This window comes from Panthera onca, chromosome D1, assembly GCF_046562875.1.
Source record: "Panthera onca isolate mPanOnc1 chromosome D1, mPanOnc1 haplotype 2, whole genome shotgun sequence".
Lineage (NCBI taxonomy): Eukaryota > Metazoa > Chordata > Mammalia > Carnivora > Felidae > Panthera > Panthera onca.
Window position 1 is genome coordinate 74,260,194 of NC_138348.1, and position 16,215 is coordinate 74,276,408.

Below are 16,215 nucleotides of genomic sequence, written 5' to 3' on the forward strand. Positions count from 1 at the left end.
AAAAAGGTGCAAAGTAGTAAGTAGGAGCCCTGTCTGGGAAGCACATTTGGAATCAAGAGGCACAACCTTTGATGGTTTAATCCTCACGTTACAAACTAACCTTGGGATCTTAGATAAGCCATTGTAACCTCCTTGTGCCTCAGTTTCCCCATCTGCCCTCTGAGTATGGTGAGCTCCATCCCCGCGCCTGGCTGGGCCACTGATTGGGCTGAAAGCGGTGTGTGTGCTCTCCCCGAAGCCGGCACCACGCTCCAGGCGAAGCAGGGAGGCACGTTGGTGTTCTCCTCGAGCCCCGAGAGACTGGTGGGGAAGACTCGAGCTCTAAAATTAGTCCAGCTTCCAGGCCCTGCGCCGGGAGCGCCCTCCAGCTCGCCGCGCCTCTCCCACAGCCCCCTCCCCGCCCGCCCCCTCTCCCCCCTGCGCGGCGCTCCGAGATCGCGAGTCAGCCCGGACGCCGAGGCTTCTCTCCCCTTCGCCCTTTTCGCTCGCGGTTTGGGAGGAGGAGACAGCGAGAGAAAAGCGAGAGGGGGCGACGAGAGAGGGGCTTGGCTGTGCGTCGGCGTCGGCCGTGATGGGGAGCTGGGAGCAGCGAGGCGGCGAGCAGTAGCGGCGGCGGGGCGGCGGCGGCGGCGGCGGCACGGAGCAGACAGGAGAGCCCGCACTGCTCCCGGCAGGCTGCGCTGTGATCTGGGCTTCGGATTGGGAACTCGCGCCCCGTCCCCCTCCTCCCGCTGCCGCTCTCCTCCTCCCGGCTCCCCTCCTCCGCCAGCGAGCCCCCCGAACGCCTAGCGCCTCTGCCCGCGGCTCCAGTCCCAGAGCGCGCGCGGCGGGCACTGCGGCGGCGGCGGCGGCGGCAGCCGGGTGGCCGGCTCGCTCTGGGCTGGAGCGCTCGGAGCGGAAGACCACGGAGGCAGCGCCTAGTGGAGCCGTGGATCGCCGGCGCAGGCAAGGGTGCGTGGGGATTTTAGTGTGATTATTTGGCTGCCGGGTGCACCGGCTGAAGCGCGCCTCCGGGAGCAAGCTCCAACTACAGGGTGCAAATGGGCTGCGAGGTGGGCTCGGGGAGGCGAGAGCCGGCGGAGCGCGTGGGGGAAACTTTTCACCTTGTAAAGTTCCTGCCTCGGCACGGCTCCGAGCCGCCGCCGCTGCCGCCGCCAGGAGGGAAGAGAGGTTCGGTCCTGCGGCAGTAGCCGGGAGGTTGGCATGGAGAGTTGGCTAAGTTTGGGGGTGAGGATTTGGGGAGGGCCGCGAGGGGGCTTGCGGATCGGTGCACCTATCCCTGAGTCCCCCAAGCCCCGGCTGCCGGTTGCAGGTGGATGGATGAGAGGATCCAGGCGGCTAGCCTATTAGTTAGCCGGTAGCTTTCGGGCGCAGTGGGGAGGTTCAGATGCCGATGGATGTACTTGGGCGACCCGGAGGCCAAGTTGGGTCGTTGCTTGGCAAGGTGCAGTGCGGAGCCGGGGGGCGGGGTGTGTGTGTGTGTGTGTGTGTGTGTGTGTGTGTGCGCGCGCGCTCAGACTCCACTTTCTCCGGGGAGAGGAAGGGGTTTCTTGGACAGTTCACAGGTCGGCTCCACGCTTGACTCCGGCTTGCGGGGGGTAGTGGGCAGGGTGAAATGTTACGAAAGGCAGCGGCTTTCGGACTAGGGCGACAGCTTTTTAACAGAGTGGCTGGGTGGGAGGATTTTTCCTGCTACCTTCACAGGGAGAGGGAAACAGAGCGCCTGGGGAGAGTGCATGCTTTTTGGCGGGCGGGCGGGCTTGCACGCGTGAAGGTTGCTTGTCTTTGAAAAGAAAGCTGCGCGGGTCTGAGGGTACTGGGGGTGCGTTGCCTCCTTCCCTGGGTCGGCAGGCGGGAACGCGACGGCGCGCCAGCTCCGCGCTGGGGGCCCCTTGCCGGGCTGGTGTGGACGGCCCCCTAAACCAGGACGAGAGTGGGTGAGGGGGCCGGCGTAGGGGCGGAGGGGAGCGGCCGCGAGGCGGCGGAGACGACGGCCGGGACTGTCTTCGCGCGGCGAGCCATGCGCGCCAGGATTCCGCCAGTGGGGGTCGCTGAGCTAAAGTGCATCAGGCCCCCGGGCGTGCGCAGGGCTGCGAGCCCGGGTATTTTTAGCGGTGCCGTGGGCTAGTCCTCCCTCCTCTCTCCCGCTGACTTTTGTCGCGCGTGTTTTCCGAAATGGTTAAACATTGACCTCGATTAGGCTTCGCGGAAAGCAACTTTTATTGTGCAGTTTCCCCTGCTCCGCTGTCGTGGGCGGCGGCGCGCTTGGGGCTGAGATGCGGGGGTGGCGGGAGTTTGTCTGAGAGCTGGGGGAGCCTCTAGGGGAGCCTGCGACAAGAGGAAAGGGGGACGCCCCGGACGTGTGTGTGGTGGTGGTGGCGGCATTCTGCGGCTGCAGCTCCTCGCAATAATGGGGGCCAACTAGGCAGTGGAAGGGTTCCCTGAATGGATATGAGGAGAGAGCGAGGCTGCGGTGACCGGGTGAGGTCGCCTTTGGGGGGGCTACGAGAGGCTTCCCGGCGGGAGAGGCGCCTGCGGCCCGGAGCGTGGGCGGTCGGCGGCGGTGGTCGGTAGTGGCGGCGGCGGCCGGCGCCTGGCGAACTCGGCCCGCCTTGGTCCCCAGCCCGGTCTCCCGCCGCCGCGCGCCGACCGGGACTCCGCTTCTGGTTTGGGCGAACCTGCAGCAGCCCCGGCGGGAGGAAGGGAAGCGCGGACCGCGCAAATGATTGAAGACTCTTTTCTCCTCCCCGGCCCTCCTCCGGCTCCTCCCCGCCCCCAGACTCCGGCGCGTTTGTTTTCCAAGTTGGATCCCACTTCCATTTACAAGTGTCAGACGAACCCGCGCGAACCTCCCCCACTCACCCCGGCCCCAGCCAGACGGGAGAAGGGGCGGGGGGCGAGCTGTCTCCTCAGCGCTGGGGGCTGCTCGGTTCTCCTACCGAGGGCTTGACCAGCCCGGGTTCACATCGGAGGGTCCTTGGTTAAGAAAATACACATAAACACGAAACCCAGACCGTTCCTGGCCACTTTGTATTCCGTCGCTTTTCTCTTCCTAGCTTCGGACGTATTAATTTTCTGGCCCCAACGCTTGTTTTTTCAAAGGCGAGTCGCGGGCGGTGGGAGGAAGGGGGCGGGGGAGCAGGCCGACCAGTTCATCACGGTGGATTTGTGCTTCTGGCTTTGTTGCTAGGATTAGATTCTCTGATTGCGCCCAGGCCGAGTTAAAATAGATGCGGAGACTGAGAACCGGCCAGAAAGACTGCAGACGACTTTGCCTGTGATCCAGGCGGCAAGTTCAGGTGGTGGAACGGGGAAGCCCGCCATCTAGGAATTGAGGACTGAGGTGCCCCCTTACCGGTGTCGATCAAAGAGAGCCCAGATTTTGGCCCTACCTTCAGGCACTGAACTTCTCTTAACGTTTACCAAATGCTTGAATGATGTTATGGTTTGTGACGTGAAGATTTGAATCTGAGAAGCGTAGGAAGGGAGGGAGGGGCTGGAGGTGAAAGAAAGGGGGAGAAGAGATTGAGAGATGGAGATTCTGCAGAATCCTGGAAATTGCACAGAGCCAACTGCTTCTGCTTGCCTTTCTTTTCTTTCTTTTCTTTTCTTTTCTTTTCTTTCTTTTCTTTCTTTCTTTCTTTCTTTCTTTCTTTCTTTCTTTCTTTCTCTTTCCTTTTCTCTTATTCCTAAATTGGAGCAGTTAAGCATCGAGAGAATAAAGAACAGCCAAGAAAACCAGGGCGCCAAGAGACAAAGACAAAAAATGCATAATAACTTTAGCTTTGATGTGTCTTTTTCCCCCCTAATAGGATTCCGGTGGGGGAAGGGTTTTTTAACATTTTACAAGGAGAAAAGTTGTCTCTTAGAATTAAACCGAATGCTGATATTTAATCATGAATCCTTGTGGTTGTCTTTTTGTAACTTAGACAATGAATAGTGCTGGGGCCAGTTTCTATGCACAGTGCACTGGGATGAGAAAGTTCCCAGAACTGTCCAGTTATAATGTCTTCATATCTTAACCACACAGAGAACTCCACGTGAACGGCAGGCAGCTGGCTCAGAGATCAGAAATCAGTCGCTGCTGGGCTGGGTCCATCTCTTGTAGCTGCAGGATTTTCACAGCCAGTGTTTGTTGACCAGTGACTGGCTGTCAGCCCCCCACCCCGCTTTTTTCTCCCACATTTTATTTATTTTGGTTCTTGGCGGAGTCATTTTGGGAATTCTTTTAAATAGGACCCAGTGTATCTGTTAACTAGCAATTACAGTTATGCTGAGCTCCTCAGAAATGAAATGAGTAGCAATAAGCAGGGTGGATGCCCACTGACCTGTATGCTCTATGGTTATTTTGCCAGCTCACAGCTTTTTGTAAAGCGGCAGCTCTTCAGGCTGCTCACAGAAGAACATTTTGATGTGTCAGGTTATGTTATCCTTGCTTTCTTCATATGCTGCAGAATGACCTGCTGTAATCTGGCTGATGAATTATGTCAAATAGAAAGAAGTAGGCAATTATTGGTGAGGAGAGGAAATTTAGTCATTACCAGCTGGTCCTAGGAGTGCTCCCAGTGGCTCTTGTTGTGTTGTGCTGCTATATTTATAGCTCACAATGCAAATAGGACCATTTGTGGAGTTGGGTGTGGCATTCGATGATACCCCACATCTGTCCGGTTAACTAGTGGGTGGGCTTTACCTCTGGGCCAAGAGGGAAAGGATAGTATTTGGGGTGTTTGATTTCTTCCATTGTGGGTCATTCTTAGGCTCCTTCCTTGGGCAGGAGCTTTGAGTGGGGATCATCTGATGGGATCAGGTGGGCTGGGCCATTTGGATTGATTTCCTTTGATTGCTGGGGAAGGGCTATTGATGAATCTTTGTCTTTGCTGATTGTGAGAAACACCAAGGAGGAATAGAAATTTAAAAGAAGGGATGTGACAGACCTAGAAGGAGGGGCTTGTCTCCTGTCCAGTCCTTCCTGCAGAGAAGAGAGCCCCTGATTTCCACTAATGTTAAAAGTGTTAAAGGAAGAAACATGTGTATATTGCTTTGCGTATTGATTAAATTTTCTGAAATAGTTTTCAGTCTCTAAATGTTGAAGATATCATTATGAGCATTTTTCTGCCCAGTTATGGGGGTTGGGTCTTTGTTTTGTGTTTGTCCTTTTGATAGATACTTGCTGCTTAGGTGACTTCCTGGGCAAAGACCTTGAGGGTACATATCTTTTCTAGGTTTGGCCAATTTCATTCTACAAGCTTCTTAAACTCACTGATTTTCAGTCAGTTGAAGAATATCTACTTCTTTAATAAAGCTCTTCTCTTTCTTTGTTTACATTGCCTCCTTTTCCCCAAATTTCTTTCTTTCTTCCTAAAATTTCTAATAATTTTAGGACAGCTTGCCTTTCCTTAAAGAAATAAAAATAAAAAGATTCAGTGTAATGCCACAAGTTGAATTTACTGAGAACATATTTGACACTTGTCTAGTGGCTTCCAGCCAGTTTCTGGTCTACCAAAATAGTCTGTCAGTTACGTGTAACAGTGACAAATGACCATTCTAGTGGCTCTGGATTGGAATGGCACTCCCAGGTTAGTCTTCATTTTAGCTTGTTCTAGGATTGAGATATATTTGTATGAAATAGAAGGGTCGGAATTTGAGAATGGATTTACTGGCATGATGCTGGTCAGAGAAAATAGAGAACACATTTCAAGACGGAATGATCCAACTCCTTGTATAATCAAAGTGTGTTACTTCCCTCACTGGGTGGATGTGTGTGATTTTACAGGCCTGGGAGGAGGCCTGGGGAGGGTTGCGGGGTTGTCCTCCCTTAGATTATGTTTTATGAGAGTGTTGCCTTGTCTGGGCAGAAAAGTCTTGCAGGGGACATTGAGAGGGACCTAGAAGAGATTTTGGTATTTCACCTTTTTGAACTTTCAGGCTTCCCAGACTGGATGACAGCCTCTATTTAATAAAGGAAATTTGTTTAATTAACTTTTGCTCTTATATATCTTATATTTTACCCCTTTGTGTTTATTCTGTGAAGTCACATAGAATTTAAAGTCCTTTCCTTTATTTTTCCTTCACTTTTCTTTTTTCTTTTTCCTATTTTCTTTTTCTTTTTTTCTTTTCTCTCTTCAAAAAGTTCATTTCTTTTGCGTCTGAGTCTTGATTTTGGTTCAGGTCATGATCTGAGGATCCTGAAGTTCCTGAGATCAGCCCCATGTTTGTGGGGGCTCGTGCTGACAGTGGGCAGCCTGCTTGGCATTCTCTCTCTCTCTCTCTCTCTCTTTCTCTTTCTTTGCCCCTCCCCCGCTTGAACTCTGTCTCAAAATAAATAAATAAACATTAAAAAATACATTTGTTTTAACTTTCTTTTCAGTATATTTACTCAATCTACCTCCCTTTACAAGGCAGTGGGCAGGATTCAGATATATCCTTCGTAAAAGTAAAATATATCCTTTGCCTCCAAAGGATAGATACCCATGTATGCAAACTAGAAATCAACACATGGCCATGTTTGTTAATTGACAAAAGAGTGTCACTGAACAGGGTCCTAGAGGACGAGGGAGAGATTAATATGAGCTGAAGTAAACTTTTAGGAGGAATATAAAATGAATATAATCCAATTTAGTAATTCTTAGTGAAGCCTAATATGGGCAAGATATTACAAAATTAATTCTTTCATTTCTTTAGGACAGGGCTCCTTCTCTGGAAGAGCATACTAACAGAATAGGTCAAATAGGCTGTTGGAATGTTATTCAGTATTTTGGGAAGGTACCGGGAATTTATTCAGGCCCTTTTCTTCATTATCCTTTTGTGCCCCCCCCTCAACTTCAAAGAGGACCCTTAGGTGTTTTAATTGTGTCTGGGAACCTGCCTGCAGGTGCATGGGCATGCCCCCACTTCCTCTCCTGCATATACACACACGGGCTCTCTAGTGGTTATATCACCAATTCTGGGATTTTTAGTGGACTATTGGCAGTATCTAAAAAGTATCCATGTAAATAAGCTACCTTTTAGGAGACCCTTTAAAGAAGCATTCATTTTTGCTGTTTTCATAAAATTTAATGGGTTGTTTATGGCACTACCTATTATTATTCATAGGTGACTCCTTGAGGCCTCTCACACCACCCAGCGCTCCCCAAAGTAGTCCTAAAGCAGTTCTCAGCCTTGACTGCACTTTAGAATCCCCCAAAAGCTCTGACAACCACTGTGCACAAGCTGCATGCAGGCCATTTAAATCAGAATCTTTAGGGGTAGGGTCCAGGCATCAGTATCTTTTACAGCCTCCCAGCAGATTTCATGGGGTAGCCTCCCTGGAGAAACTCCACTCTAAAGGTTGTGTCTCAGGTATGGAGTTCGACTCTTGGCCAGAGCTCCTGGACCTCAGGGAATTTGAATGAAAACCAAGAACACTTGTGGTCTTCATTCTCCTGCTGGGAATGTAGCCCCTGAGAATCTATGCTGAGCAGAAGTGGAGCAGGCCTGGCCCTGAAGGAAGTAGCTAGAGGTTCAGGGCCTCCACCCTCCACAATGTTTTGGTTCCCAGTTTGCCCGTGGGTAACACTCCTGTTGCTAATGTGGGTTTATCCTCCATTTCACTCTGCTTTGTCTCAGTTCCTTCTCCGGATGGTAATCACAGCTGGTCCAGGAGCTGATAAATGACATTTTGAAGGCTTCACACATCTCCAGGAATAAAAATTCTTCCTCCTTCCATATTGGACTCTGGCTCTGGGGTCTGCTTTTATGTACTTCTGAATTCAGGGAATGAATTTAATGTAATCCATTGATGTTTGCTCAATTCTCTTTTTATTTGTAGGGATTACAAGAGATGCGTTGCATTAAAATAAAAAAAATGAATCCTGTCCTCCAGGAACTTACAGTCTACTTGTGGCTAAAGATGTGTACACCTAAGGAACAAACATTTTTAATGTGGGAGGTTGAAGGAAACCTACCAAGTTTAGCAGGCATGCTCCTGGCACATGCTCGGAAGAAACTTCATTCCTACAGGCTGATGTACTTGGCATATTCTTAGTTCTCTGTTTTCCTCTGAGGCTTCGTTAGGAATCTCAGAGTTAGCTTTGGCACAGAGAACTCTGAGGTGTTCTGTTCTTTAGGAATTCAGCATTCAGCTCTGTTACTCACTTTATAACATTAAAAAAAAAAAAAAAAAAGGTAAATAGTATGCATGCTAATGCTGGCTTCCAGAACGTGAGTGAAAAGGCTAGAGCCTTGGATGTTCAGCATGACTTGCTGATATCTGTACTTCGCAGGGCAGTTGCAGATAATATTTCGGTTATTCTTTATTTCTTTTCTTTTGTTGAGATGTCAGAGATAAGCCCAGCCGTTGAATGAGGCACAGATATGAAAGGTTAACTGGAAGTTTAATTGTAACTTCAGGACTTCAACTAGATGAAATTCCAAATAATCTGATAAAAATTATAGCCTTTCAGGACCGGGGAAGGTTAAAAAGTGAGCACGATGGAGCAGAGATTATGTTTCACATTTTGAAAGAAACCCCAAATTATTAATGCTACTAAATATCGTTGAACATTACTTAACACTTATGAACATCTGAAAGCATGCCAGATAATACAGATTAAATCTAGTGGCAAATGTGCTTAATGACAGTGTAAATATCATTTTTTTTCTACCAGATAAACATGGCGTGTGTGTGCCCACGTGTGTGTGTGTTGTTCTTCAAAGGCAGAATGAGACTGTATCTTTTTTTTTTTTAAGTTTACTTATTTATTTTGAGAGAGACAAAGATAGTGCAAGTTGGAGAAGGGCAGAGAGAGAGAGAGAACCCCAAGCAAGCTCTGCACCACCAGCACAGAGCCTGACGTGGGGCTCACACCCATGAAGCCATGAGATGATGACCCCGGCTGAAAACAAGGGTCGGACACTCAACCGACTGAGCCACCTAGGCACCCCAGTAGATTATATCTTGGAAGAAGTGGTAGAGGGGTACGTTGATCTTTTCTGAAACCTAGACCATCTATTACAAATGACATTTTGTTGATTTTTTTAAGTCTCTAAGTGTATGATTAATAGTTTGGACATCTGAAAAAAACTATTTTGGGCATCTGAAATCTGTTTCTAAAGCTGCAGTTTAAAATGTTGTGTTTGGCTCTAAGTGGTGGCCAAATGATAGCAGTTGGTTCTGTGATTGGTTGAGGAGAGTGTTGTGTGATTCATGTGGTTATAGTTCCATGCCAGGCCAGGGTTTATGGCTACGGTTTCATAAGATTGGCCTGGGTGTAGAGACTCTTAGTGGAAAGAAATGTACACAGGAAAGTGAGCCACATACAGATAGATGACCTTAATGTTGCTAGAGTTATGGACACAGTGGGGTGTGCATGTTTCTACATTTCCAAAAAAAAAAAAGTTTCATAATAACAGTTTCAATCAGATGAATCAGAATTCAGAAGTGTGTAGTAATCTCCTTTGAGAATTTGGTACCTATCTGATAGGACTGTAAAGGCATTTCAGAATGTCAATTAAATGGAAAAATATGCCTGGAATTGAATATAATTAAGAAATGTTGAAGTCTGGTGTCTACATATTCAGACACTGTAGTAGATGGTTTAATTAGTGAACCAGGATTTGGATTTATTGACAGAAGGTCTCTTTCTCATGGCATGTTTCACTCATTAAAAGCTCATAATGTCTTGGATCTTTTTAGCTGTTGGAACTTGATCATTTGCCATTTTGTGCTTCTTGACTTCAGTGATGTGTGCTTTTTTTTGACTTTGCAACTGATTAGGATGATTTCGCTTCTCCCATTGATACCCATCCCCATGGAGTGAGCCCATGATATTTTCTAACGTTATGAAGTGTCACCAAAACATCAGGCAGGGCTTTGTACCTATGAAAAACAAGGAATGGGAAGTGAAACTAATAGTGGAATTTTTGCTCTAGCAGTTTAAAAGTAGTTTGTGAGATTAATTTCTTCTTTGTAACTGTTAGTCCTTCATTGTATTTATCTGATTGCAGAGTTTACAACCTACATTTCTCAGTGTGCTTTTCAGTTTTATGGTTGATGGGTTACTGGTAAAATGATTTTTACTCCAGATTGTTGGCATGGAAAAGTTTCTAATCATATAAGAGATTGGGAATTGTTTTTTTTTATTTACTTTTTTATTATGAGAGGGAGAGAGAGTACACACGCAAGCGGGGGAGTGGGGTAGAGAGAGAGAGAGAGAGAGAGAGAGAGACAGAGGGAGAGAGAGTCTCAAACAGGCTCCATGCTCAGGTGGGGCCTGATGTGGGGCTCAATCCCATGATGCTGGGATCATGACCTGAGCCGAAATCAGGAGTAAGACACTCAACTGACTGAGCCACCCTGGTGCCCCATTTCTTTTTAAATATACTTGTAGGATATATTTCTTTTGGAACTGCATTTGATAATTATAAATGCTTGCAAGTACCACAATTAGTAAAGAAATAACTTGGGAATGTTAACAAGGGAAGATGCGAGAAACACAGCTCACCAAATCCTTGAGGATTTGTCACTACCTGTTTACAATTTTAATTTTAGCTGTCTCTTGTAATGGTCTTAATGTGAACAGCTAGTTTCATAAGATTGCTTAATTCCTTGTCTTCCTAGGTACATTTCCGTAACTAGGAGCTTAAAAATACCCTGTCATTCCATCTTTCTTGTAGATGTAGCAGCACATTAGTTGTCTGGGTGATCTAAGTACACGTTACGCTGTTAGTCTTTCTGAAGGCCTATGTCAGTTCTTCAAGTCCACAATGTTGTTGGCAAGAATGTATTGAGTGCTCTAATGACCTGGGACTGATTTTGTCTGAAGCATATTTAAAAAAGTGTGGTGCCTGACCCTTGAAAAGTTGGCTTTCTCAACTGGATGATGTTTACCCAGGTAGGCCCAGAAATGGACAGAACACATGGGTGCTCTAAGTCAGAAAGACCACACAGCATCTTTTATTAGGTTGAAGTGACCTCATCTGCTTGGAACAGCCTGGATTAACAATGAGACATAATCCCTCATTTACATTCAGAAGGCAACTCCCACAATGAGGAAATTATGCAATGTAGGCAATTGATTGGGAAGTGTAAGATGAAAACATATTATATTGCCAAATCAATTTCCTAGATCTTCCTGAATTATCCAATAATTGGATAATCTTCTTTTCCTTTGGAAGGTGTAGATTTCTGTCTGGGTAATTATTTATGTTCGTCACTTTATAGCCAAGTTTTATTCAGTAGTGCACACAGTCTGTTCAGTTTATACTCTCTATATTTCTGTTAAGTAGGTAGGATTAATAACATATTATACTCCCTCTACAAAGAGAGAGAGGGAGATACAGGTATTTTATGAGATATGCCATTTTCCTACAGCTCATCAGTGGTTATTATAATAATCAAGGTGAATAAGCCTAGATTGCTCTTATACAATAGATACATTTTTAAACATGAGTGCAAATCATATTTTTCAAAGCAAATCACATTTTAAATGCATTCAATTAGGGAAAACTCACTATTTAAGCAGATCCCGGGGCACATTATCTTATATGAACATTTTGTTTCTCCTTAATTTGCCTTTTTTTTTACTTTAAATTTTTGTATATCAAATTCCTTGGAGGCAGGAGTGTCCACGTATGAGAAGTATATTTTATTTCAAATATGTGACGGTCTGAAAATTATAGTGTGACCTTTTCCTTCAACACTACTTTGAGGTGAGGGATCCAATGAGAAGCCAGAGGGACAAGAGAGGAATGGGACAGAGTTAGGATAGAAAAGCCCACCTCATTTATGGAGAGGTTGAGGAAATGGTAAGCTGAAGAGTTCTGGGGCCATTCCTACCCAGTATTACACTTCTGATAGTATCAGCTGTTTCATGAAGATACGAAATAAGGATCACTCCTTGTCCCAGACTTTGCAACGTCCAGAAAAGTATCCCCTTGTTGCTCAGGGCTTGTAACTTTCTACTGTCCGCCTTCTTACCTTGTGCTCTCCTTGGTGCTTGTCGGCCCCTTTATATGTGCCCACCCTGCCCAACCTGTGTAGTCACTAGTCGGAGCCCTGTGAGCCCACTGCCATCTTGCAGATTGGATTAAACCTTACCTCCTGTATTGCTTTTCCACATCTCTGCACTCAGGTCCCCACTACAGTTTGTATTACTGTTGTGGCACCTAATACCGTCTGCCTTGTGATGAAATTACCTGTGGTGGTATCTCTTCCCAACTATATACCATCATTCCCTGGGCTGAGGAGCATAACATAGTCTTTAACCCCCACTCTTATTATTGCTGGATGTTTGAGGTCCATATGTTTGAGGTCCACATTTTCTACTGAAAAGAAAGATCGTCCAGGCATAGACACCCAGGTTCTTGGTTGGCTGACCTGTCAAAGCTGTGGCTCTTTCCTGTGTCTGTCTCTCTTGTCTCTCTTCCCTTCCCTTCCCTCCCCTCCTCTCCTTTCCTCTCCTCCCCTCCCCTCTCCTGTCTTTATATTGAGAGAGAGAGAGTGTACACAGCAGTGGCAGAGAGAGAGAGAGGGTGAGAGAGCACTGTGAGCATGGAGACTGATATGGTGCTCGAACCCACAAACTGTGAGATCATTACCTGAGCTGAAACCAAGAATCTGCTGCTCAACTGCCCAAGCCACCCAGGTGCCCCTCTTTCCTGTACGTTTTTAATGAGTGTGGCAAATACACCAAAAAGGCATGTTAGATACATCCAGATACTGGTCACCTTTCAGTAGCACCACTTTGTTTTCAAGGAGGTCTTGATAGAGGAATTTTTACGTAATGATACATACGCATGGAAATTAATGTTCACAAAGGTAAAATACACTGGGAGGTGTGAGCACATTTCAGTTTTGAGCCTTTTCTGTCTTAGAAAAGCATAAAATACATACATATATAAGAATGTTGTTATTACAGGGATCCTTGGAGTCTTTCTAATTTATATTTAAAAAATCAAGTCATTTGCTATATCAAGTCATGTGCTATAAATATTGTGCTAAAAAATCAAGTCATGTGCTATAAATATCGTTATACTAAACTACAGTTAACACACTATTCTGGTGTATACTGAGACATGAAGGTTCCCAAGGGTACTGTTTACTCAGTTCTGACCTTTGTGGGCAAGAGAATCTTGCTTTAAAGCATTGGATTTACAGTGTCAGGCACATAGTGTGTATAAATGAATGTATGAAATTACCTGGCACATAGTAATAAAATAGATTAAAATGCAAGTCTTGTTAAATTTCAAATACCGGGGCACCTGGGTGTCTCAGTCAGTTGAGCGTCTGACTTTGGCTCAGGTCATGATCTCACAGTTCATGAGTTTGAGCCCCGCGTAGGGCTCTGTGCTTACAGCTCAGAGCCTGGAGACTGTTTCAGATTCTGTGTCTCTGTCTCTCTCTGCCCCTCCCCCACTCGTGCTCTGTCTCCCTCTGTCTTAAAAATAAATAAACATTAAAAAAAATTACATTAAAATAAATAAATAAATAAATAAATAAATAAATAAATAAATAAATAAATTCCAAATACCTACTTTTTGTTTTTGTTTTTTCCCCCTGTTATATTGCAGTAAAGCATTATTTGAGGGGCAGGCTGGTAAAATCAGCAGGTGAACAGGTGTGTGTTTTGGGATTGTCACATATAAAAAATGCTCAATTACTATTTCTTGAATGAATGGAAATTGGAAAAGGCCGTGTCTGTCTTTTAGACACTTTGTCATTCTGTGAGCTTAACAAACAAAATCTCATTAACACCAAATCCACGGGAGCATGAGAAGTGTGTAATGCTCTTAATTTCTTATTAAGTGATTTGTGTTTATTGAAAATTGGCTTGAAGGTACACTGAACATAATTCATAATATTGCATATAGGTGGGCCTAGATTCTTGAATCTTTTCCACACTTAGAATGTGCTCTCACAGTTCAGTATTGAAATAGAGGGTGAGAAGAGTGATATCTTATTTCTGGAAGGATTTACTGAAATGAGAAGGTGACGAGTTAGACTTTGGAGACCCTTTTCTTATGCTCCTGTGTCTTTTAGGTTTGTGTGATTATTCCAGGCCTTTATTTCTCCAGGCACACTTTGTACGTACGTGTCTACAAGCAGATGAGAGAGAGCGAGGGCACTCAGGGGCTGGTGGAGGCAAATGTGAATCCCGTTTTTTCCCTATTAACTCATGAGGCCTGCTGGGTAGCAGCAGGCATTACCAGACATTTAATTGTGTGCTAGGTAAGGCTGGCGCAACTCCAGCATCATGGTGGAGCAAGAATTACACTAATCAGCTGGGATATACTGCATATATTGATTAGAGTTGGATTTTGTTATGCAAAAAAAAAAAAAAAAAATCCTTACAAATAGTGGGAAAGTAATTGAGAGTAATTAAAAAGGCAGAGAGTTAATTCACAGTTCTTTAGTTGAAAAGGCATTTTGATCCTTTGCTTCCATGCAGATTTCTGGGCAGGCCGGAGCAGTCTGAGCGCTGAGTCTAAATGGTGTGATCGCTGTCACCACTGAACTGGAAAGAGAGTAAATGGGCAGGCTGCAGAGATGAATCACTGGCGACCAGGTTCCAGCAGTTTCTTCGTGGTGGCTCTTTGCTGCTGGAAGCCTTCTTCTTTGTGTGGGTCTGGGGGCTTTTCATTTCCTTTTCTTGGCCTCACTAATAGCTTTTGGTTATTATTAATATCCCTGATGGGAACTGAATTGGGACCCCAGTATCCTTGTGAACACTGGTGAGAACATTAAACCGTGCTGGAATTACCTGGGACACCAGCATGTTTTGTCAGTGGCTTCTGTCCTTCCCCCAACTGAGAAGGCTTTGTAGCCATTTGCTGTCATGGAAAACGCTTCATCTGTGAAATGATGACCTAGATGGAACGGTATATTTTCACACTCTTTCTTGCCTCCTGGACCCTTGAACTCATGGACAGTGCCTGCCACACAACATTTGCTTCATGTATATTTGCTGAATGGATAAATGAATGAGATGCGTAGATTTTCGATGCTGGACTGATTTAGCATCTTTGGGTGAAGTTCTAGGTGGTGGCTGGTAGAGTTCCAAGAATCATTATGATCTGAGATCCTAAATAACCCATAGGAAAGGGGAAATGTCAGGGGGAGAAGAAAATGGCTAAGATCTAGTAAACATCTACTGCATCAGGCTTTTTGTGTATATACTTTTATCCCAGCGTTGACTGTGTCCTAACAGGTGGATGTTAGCATCAATATTTCATAGGCGACAAAGATATGGTTAGGAATTGAACCAAGGTCATGGAGCTTAATTGGCAAGACCGGGATTGGAACCCACAGCTCTTGTCCTCAACCAGGGTTCCTCAAATGTAGCCACACAAATCCTTGTACTAAAAGAGGAGGATGGTCTCCTACTCTCAGAGCTTGGTAGTAGGGTGCAAAGATAGACCATAGATATCAGTCAGATTTCTTTGAGGGCGAGTATTTTTTCTAACAATTTATGTGACTTTTACAGTCTGTTCATAATGTCTTTATTTCAACGTGAAATAATATTTTAAATCACTTAGTTATCAATATACTTAAATTTTCTACCCCAAATCTTTAATCAAAATTGATACACCTAAAAGTTGCTCCAAGTATATCCTCTGGGACATCCTTAGAATTTCCATGTAGAGAGAACCAGAGGTGGTAAGTGTATTGGAAGAGGGACTGGGGAACCTATTGTGAAGTTTTGTTTCCATAGCAAGTAGAGATTTTACTTCCATTGCATGCTTATTTGCCAGGGCCTAGGCTGTTAGAGATGGGAAGGTGCTAAAACTCCCCGTTTATTCAGGAACTTGAGGACCAGTGATGTAACTGCTCTTAATCCAAGTTTGAGGAGAAGCCCAGAGCCTTATTGCCCTGCATTATTTGGGTAATAATACGGATGACAATGACAAATACTATGCATATGGTTAACTACAAAGGGCTGTTTTATGATCCCAGTTTTACTGTAGGGATAATCAAGTGTATGGGAGAAACTTGAAAAAAGGAAAATGTGGATAAAGAATCCTGAAAAACAGAACACTTCCAGGCTTCCTGGTGGTCAGTAAGCATTGAGTCGATAGAGTATTGAAAAGAAGTTCTTGACAATGTTAGTAACTTACATTTGTTTATTTACAGTTCCTTCATGCGTTTTTGTATTTGTTAATAACTAACATTGAGGAGAGGCTTATGCATATTACCTCATTTATCCCCAACAACTCTATGAGGCAAGAGCCATTATTATT

At 45.3% G+C, this 16,215-nt stretch overlaps 1 protein-coding gene across 5 annotated transcripts in view; it reads left to right on the forward strand.

Moving 5' to 3' along the window:
* The first annotated feature begins 426 nt into the window (after positions 1 to 426).
* FAT3 (FAT atypical cadherin 3) overlaps positions 427 to 16,215 on the forward strand; it is a 668,217-nt gene continuing 652,428 nt past the window's right edge. For all 5 annotated transcript variants that reach the window (XM_078433002.2, XM_078433004.2, XM_078433003.2 and 2 more), the window contains exon 1: positions 427 to 951. The gene's annotated coding sequence lies outside the window, so the exon portion shown is untranslated. The remainder of the gene's footprint in view (positions 952 to 16,215) is intronic.